Below are 7,500 nucleotides of genomic sequence, written 5' to 3' on the forward strand. Positions count from 1 at the left end.
TCCTCCTCCTCCTCCTCCTCCTCCTCCTCCTCCTCCTCCTACCCCCTCCCACCTCCTCCCACCTCCTCCTCCTCCTCCTTCTCCTCCTCCTCCTACCTCCTACCCCTTCCTACCTCCTCCTCCTCCTCCTCCTCCTCCTCCTGTTCCTCCTCCTCCTCCTCCTCCCTCTTGTCCCTCGCTACTGTGGCTCCATCTCCCGGTATGAAGATGAGTCTCTTACTCAGCCAGAATATTTTTTTTCTTCCACGACGCATCGTGTTGAGTGCCGTGTGTGTTATGGCTTGGGTGTCGTTCTTTCTGTGATTGTGTGTGAAAGGATTCTTGTGAGGGAGAGAGGGGGGGAGGGGGTGAGTGAGGGAAGGAGTGAGGGTGAGTGTGTATGTGTGAGTGTGTATGTGTGAGTGTGAGAGAGAGAGAGAGAGAGAGTGAGAGGTGTATTTGTGTATCTCCACAATCTGTGTATGTGTATGTGTATATGTGTTTGTTTATGAACACGTAGGCAAAGGAAAGGTTTTCTTTCTTTTTCTTTTCTTTTCTTTTTATTTTCTCTCCCCGTGTTTTGTGTTGGCTCTGATTGGACGAGCTTCCAACGGGTTTCCGATATGATATGTTTTTTCCCCCATGCATGTCTCCTTCCTTTCTAGAGGTTGCAGGCATTCTAGAAACTCAGCGACGGTGTAAAAAAAAAAAAAAAAAAAAAAAAAAAAGGGGGGGGGGCATTGTTTGCGTCGGTGCTGGCATAGTGGTGCAACCATTTTCCCTGGTTGTTTTGCTGCACCGTGACCTTGTATGTGTGTGTGTGTAGCCAGAGGAGAGGGACTATGATTGAGACCAGACTGTGGGATTATCTTTCTTGAATACAGATGTTCTCATGCCGTCGGAGATTGTGTCAAAGGTTATCAGTTTTGCGTTATGCGTTTTTTGATAAAGGTTATGGATCTAACAATTTGGATTTCCCTTAAAAAATAAAAACAAGGGGGATAAGCGTATCGTCTAAGGTGCAGCAGTGCGTAGTAAAATGGAGGAAGGAAAGAAAAAAAGAGAGAAAGAGAGAGAGAAGAAAAAATACTCGTGGGTTATTTTCCCGACTCGGTGTTATTCAAGTGTCCACAGGAAATGAAGTGTTGATAAAAAAATAAATGTCAGTGTTGATCGTAAGGCCGTAGAGAACGCAGTGATAAGCCAGGATCGTTGATAACTGCATGAGTATCCCCTTGTTAAGAAAGAAAGAAAGAAAGAGAGAAATACGGTGAGATATATCAACGTTAACAAGTCATGGTAACTCATGGTGGTGGGGGTGGGGGATGGGATGGGATGGGGGTGGGGGTGAGGGATGGGGGTGAGGGTGAGGGTGGGGGATGGGGGTGAGGGTGGGGGTTGAGGAGGGCCAGCGGTGGAGGAGGGACGAAGATGATTCAGAGAAGGAAGGGAAGGCAGGTTACTCCTACAGGGATTTCACAAGTTCGTCGAGGAGGCATTGTAGGAAAGGCCTGGAGTCCTGTCCTCCCTCTGTCGGACTACCTGTAAGAAGAAGAAAAAGAAAGAAAAAAACCCACGTAGGTTTTATATATATATAAGTGTTGTCCTTTCTTTCTACGCGTCGCATAGTTACTGTTGGTTTACTTCGAGAACGTGTGTATTTTTTAATGTTTTTTTTTATGAGAACATGTGTATTTTTTAATGTTTTTTTATAAGAATATGTGTATTTTTTAATGTTTTTTATGAGAATATGTGTTTTTTTTTAATGTTTTTTATGTGTATGTTTAAGTGTTTTCTGACCTACGTGGCGTTGGAAAGGTCAGTGGTGATGGGGTTGATGTTGTGATTAATGAAAAGTTATTGATAATGACTAGGAAAAGTGTTAATGATGATGTGTTGCTGTGTTGTGTAAACAGAAAGTGGTGTGAACACGTGTTTTAGTGTTGTCATAAGTGTACCTCGTTTGTGTTTTATTGTAAAAAAAAAAAGTGTATTCCATCTATCGTTTCAGTGATAAATTACTTTGAGCAAAGTAATTAGAGATAATTAGTGCCTTGACTGATACAGAAAGTAAAGAAAAGAAAGAAACAAAAACAACACAGAAATAGACTTTTCAACAAATATCATCTTCAACAGAGGCTAAGGTAAGTTTGACTCGATCTGTGCATGAGATGATGTTTGCATTGTTGCATTTCCAGATGATTTTCTGACCCTTTTTGGACTGAAATTCAGACACACGAAATGTTTGATAGAAGGTTAGTCACACCGAGATAAGCTGTGCGGGTATTACGTAATCCAGACCTGTTGATATCTTCTGCATCCTGGTGATAAGGATCAGCTGTTCGACATCTCTTGGGACTTGTTACGGGTAATGCTGTGTGTTATATATATATATATATATATATATATATATATATATATATATATATATATATATATACATATATATATATATATATATATATATACATATATATTACACACATATAATATATATATATCTATATATATATAATATATATACACACACACACACACACACACACACACACACACACACACACACACACACACACACACACACACACACACACACACACACACACACACACACATACACATACACATACACATACACATACACATACACATACACATATATATAAATAGATGGATAGATAGATATGTGTGTATGTGTTCATGTGAATATGAGTGTGAGTGAGTTAGTGTGTGTGTGTATGTATGTATGTATATATATATATATATATATATATATATATATCTATATCTATATCTATATCTATCTATCTCCATCTATCTATCTATCTATCTATCTATATATGAAGTGAGTGTGTGTGCTGCTGTATATATAAGCAAACAGGTATCTATTCACATGTGTATTTAAGTATCCATCTATATATACATGCGTGTGCGTGTACTTGTACTTGCATGCGTGCGTGCATGTGTGTGTGTCTGTGTCTGCCAAAAAATAGCAAGTTATGGCCAAAGACCTAGTACTACATAGACCCCCAGTTAGCGTCCCTAGGCCTAGCCATAAGGGCGATAATCCCTGATTTAAATCTAGCCCTAGAGACTGAAACCCCGTTATAAAGGATCCTTCATTCAGTCACCCTTTCAAGTTACTTATGGAAGCTGTAGGTTGATGTGTATCTGTTGTTTATGTCTGTTAGTCTGTCTGTCTGTGTGTAGATAGGTAGTAACAAGTGTGTAGGGGAGATGGGGGTGGAGGGGGTTGTGTGTTGGGTGTGATTGTGTGTGTGGGGGTGGGTGGGATGGGGAGGGGGTTGTGTGTGTGTGTGCATGTGTGCGTGAAAGAGAGAGAGAGAGAGAGAGAGAGAGAGAGAGAGAGAGAGTGTGCGTGTGCGTGTGTGCGCGTGCGTGCGTGTGCGTGTGTGCGCGTGCGTGCGTGTGCGTTTATGTGTGTGTGCGTGCATGTGCGTGTGCGTATATGCGCGTATGTTCATTTACAAGCCCATGACATGTACTAGTTCGTATGTATTTGTATCCACATAGCCAACTTCACAATCAGCTGCTCTGTGAGACAGATGCCTCATCACGGCTCCACGGTTGTGCTGAATACTGAACAGCTGTGCCAGGAACAGAATCACATGAACGTTTTGTGCGGGGGGAGGGGGGGGGCAAGGGGGAGGGGGCATGGGAGGCAGGAGGCTCAATCACACTAACTTACTTACTTACTTACTTACTTAGTCGCTTACTTACTTACTTACTCGCTTACTCACTCACTTACTAGCTTACTTACTCACTCACTTACGCACGCACGCACGCACACACACACACACACACACACACACACACACACACACACACACACACACACACACACACACACACACACACACACACACACACACCAACCCCCCCCTCCCCCTTCAAGAGACGTCATTCTAGAAACCAAAGCGGCAGTTCTAGAATATTTGTCGATTATTAATTAAATATTCTTTTTACACCATTTAAAATCTAAAACGTTTTGAAACCAGACGTGACACACCTTAATAGGTGTGTATGTGTGTGTGTTTAAGTGTGTGTGTACGTGTATGTGTACGTGTATGTGTACGTGTACGTGTACGTGTACGTGTGTGTGTGTGTGTCTGTGTCTGTGTGTGTATGTGTATGTGTATGTATGTGTGTGTGTGTATGTTTAAGTGTGTTCGTGTGCATGTGCGTATATACGTGTACGTGTACTTCTACGTATATACATGTACGTATGAATATTTCCAACATAAACGCAACCAAGAAAGACGTGCGGCTAGGCGGCTGGAGGACGTGAGGTAGCAGCATCTCAGCGCCCAGGGCTAAATCGAGGAAATCTGAGAAGTGGAAATCGAGCTCAGAGGATGTCTACTAAGGTCCTATATCGGCCGGGTGTCAAATCCTAAGGAAATCCCATAGATAGAGCATACCTTTCTCTTCCAACGGTGATGTGGTTGGTTGGTTGGTTGAGGTTGTGGTTGTGTGGTAGGTACGGTTGGTGGTTGTGTGGTTGTGGTTGTGTGGTTGTGGTTGTGTGGTAGGTTTGGGTGGTGGTTGTGTGGTTGGGGGTTTTGTGGTTGTGTGGTAAGTTTGGTTGGGGGTTTTGTGGTTGTGTGGTAGGTTCGGTTAGTTGGTTGTGTAGTTGTGTGGTAGGTTTGGTTGGTGGTTGTGTGGTAGGTTCGGTTTGTTGGTTGTGTAGTTGTGTGGTAGGTTCTGTTGGTGATTTTGTGGTAGGTTCGGTTTTTGATTTTGTGGTAGGTTCGGTTTGTTGGTTGTGTGGTAGGTTCTGTTGGTGGTTGTGTGGTAGGTTCAATTATTTAGATGGTGTTTTTTTCATATTTCTCTGTGTTTAATTGTTGATGAGCCATGTATATGTGATATGTGTATTTATGTGTGAGAGAGAGAGAGAGAGAGGGAGGGAGGGAAGGAGAGGGGGAGAGTGAGAGTGAGAGTGAGAGTGAGAGTGAGAGTGAGAGTGAGAGTGAGAGAGAGAGAGAAGAATAAGGATAAGCCAGATTTGCGGAGCAGATGCTACGCCGGGCTTGTATGCACTGAAGCGAGCCCGCCTGTGCCAGCGTGTGCTGACTCGTGAGAGAATGTGCCAACGAGTGTTGACTCGATCTGAGCTTGGTCCTTACCCAACGCAGTGCCCAGCCACGTCAGTAACCGCCAGGTGACAGTGGAAGCTCACGAGCTTGGGCGGGGCTCGATCTGCCGACCACGGGGATGTGAAGTCGACACGCTACCGCTGAGCTAACCAGGCGGCGAGAGAGAGAGGGAGAGGGAGAGGGAGAGGGAGAGAGAGGGGGAGAGAGAGAGAGAAAGAGAGGAAACATCTGTGAGCAGTGCGGACAGCATTTCTCCGAAAGTCTAAAGCAATGAATCACACACAGCCATACATGCGTTCGCGTACACATATTGCGTTCATGCGCTCGTGAGCACATACTGATATTCAAGCGCTTTCGAATACATACTGACATTCATGTGCTCGCGTACACATACACACGCACATGCACACGCACACGCACACGCACACGCACACGCACACATACAAACACCTCACCCTCCTTCCCTCTGCACACACAAAAGACATCCTTCTAGAGACCCAAGCTAAAGATGAATATTTTTTCTCCCCCCCCACAAAAAAAGAAAAAAGAAAAAAAAAGAAATACTAAAAGAAAGTATTCATTATATTTTAGATTAGATTCTTCACCGTCATCTATTTCCTTCCCCTATTCGACAACTATTTCGTTCTCTCTCTCTCTCTCTCCTCACTCTCTCCCTCTCTCTCTCTCACTCCCTCCTCTCTCCCTCTCTCCCTCTCTCTCTCTATCTATCTATCTATCTTATTTTTTGTGATGGGTAATTCGTCCGCCTTTTATTTCGGTCTGGATTTTTTCGCTGTTAATTTTTTTGCTCTTTCATTATCTTTCTTTATATCAAACATAACGTGCATTGTTGTGTTTCTTATTTTGATTTTTCTTCTTGCTGGTTATTGTATGGTTGTTGTTATCACTGTCATCGTCTTCATCTTCGTCATCTTTTTTTTTTCTTCTTCTTTTTCATCATCACCATCCTCCTCCTCCTCGTTCTCCTGCTACTTCTCCTTCTCTTCCTCTTCCACCACCATCACCAACCAACACACACACACAAACTAACGCACACAAACAACCAACACACACACGCAAACACCCAACACACATACACAAACAACCAACACACACACACAAATAACCAACACACACACACAAACTAACACACACAAACAACCAACACACACAAACAACCAACACACACAAACACCCAACACACACTCAAACAACCAACACACACACACAAATAACCAACACACACACACAAATAACCAACACACACACACAAATAACCAACACACACACACACACACACAAACAACCAATACACACGTATATACCAGTCCACATAAAAGAAAGAAAGAAAAGAAAAGAAAAGGAAAAAAAAAAATCCAACATGACCAGCATAAAGTATTAAGGTCAGAGTCGCTTCGAGACAACATGGATGAACAGCTGTTTTCTGCCCCATAGGGAAGTATGGAGGTCACACGTCAAGCGTCCGATTTCGTTGCGTCATGACCTTGGCTGTCAAGAAGGTTGGAAGAGTGAGAGAGACAAAAAAATTATTGAATGCAAGTTTGAAAAAGAAATATCGAGCAAAAAGAAGGAAAAGTCTCTGTTTGGAAAATGGAATGGGAGAGGATGTGGAGGAAAGGGTTTTGTTTGGGAGCGAATAGTAAATGGATTTTGATGAGGAAAAGTGGAAAGAGGGAGAGGGATAGAGAGAGAGAGAAAGGGAGAGGGGAAGAGGGAGAGAGAGAAAGAGAGGGATATAGGGAGAAAGAGAGGGATATAGGGAAAAAGAATGGGATAGAGAAAGAAAGAGAGGAATATTGAGAGAAAGAGAGGGAGGGAGAGGAAGTAGATAATGTAATTCTTGGTCTGTGCTTCTTTTTGTTTGGAACGAAAAAAATAGATAATATCCATTTTCTGTTTCTCTCTTTCTCTTTTTCTTTATCTCTCTCTCACTCTCATCATCTCCTCATTCTTTTTTTCTCACTTTCATTCTCTCCTACTCCCTCTCCTTTTCTCTCCTCTCTCTCTCACTCCCTCCCTCCCTCTTCCCCCCTCTCCCTCTCACTCCCCTTCCCTCCCTCCCTCTCCCTCCCCTTCCCTCCCTCCCTCTCCCTCTCACTCCCTCCCTCTCACTCACTCACCCGTAACAAAATCCCCATCAAATCAAACACAAAACTCGCCCCACCTCACCTACCCCCTTCTGGATTCCTCCCCAAAGTACCCTACAGCCTACCGTCCCAAAGCCTACGAGGGGCTATCGGTAAGTAGACTTGTGTGTCCCATCTGTCCTACCTATCCTTGGATAGAAGGACTCGCTTTCTGTGTCCACTATTTAGTACCTAAGGCCTTGAGATGGCATTACGCGAGGGATGTGGGAGTGCCTGCAGGGGAATACGTGTAT

At 43.6% G+C, this 7,500-nt stretch overlaps 1 protein-coding gene across 4 annotated transcripts in view; it reads left to right on the top strand.

Annotated features, from left to right (window-relative positions):
* LOC122250333 (uncharacterized) overlaps window positions 1-7,500 on the top strand; it is a 463,908-nt gene that overhangs the window by 101,671 nt on the left and 354,737 nt on the right. Inside the window, exons 1-2 of one of the 4 annotated variants that reach the window (XM_086530947.1) lie at window positions 1,150-1,249; window positions 1,991-2,123. The exons of 1 other annotated variant lie outside the window; for it this stretch is intronic. The gene's annotated coding sequence lies outside the window, so the exon portion shown is untranslated. Of the gene's footprint in view, window positions 1-1,149; window positions 1,250-1,411; window positions 1,557-1,990; window positions 2,124-7,500 lie in introns of those variants that run through there. 2 more of the 4 variants (XM_086530948.1, XM_086530946.1) reach the window with 2 other exon arrangements.

This window comes from Penaeus japonicus, unplaced genomic scaffold (genome assembly GCF_977035675.1).
Source record: "Penaeus japonicus unplaced genomic scaffold, GWHDUDI00000001_assembly GWHDUDI00000034, whole genome shotgun sequence".
NCBI classification, from domain to species: Eukaryota; Metazoa; Arthropoda; class Malacostraca; order Decapoda; family Penaeidae; genus Penaeus; species Penaeus japonicus.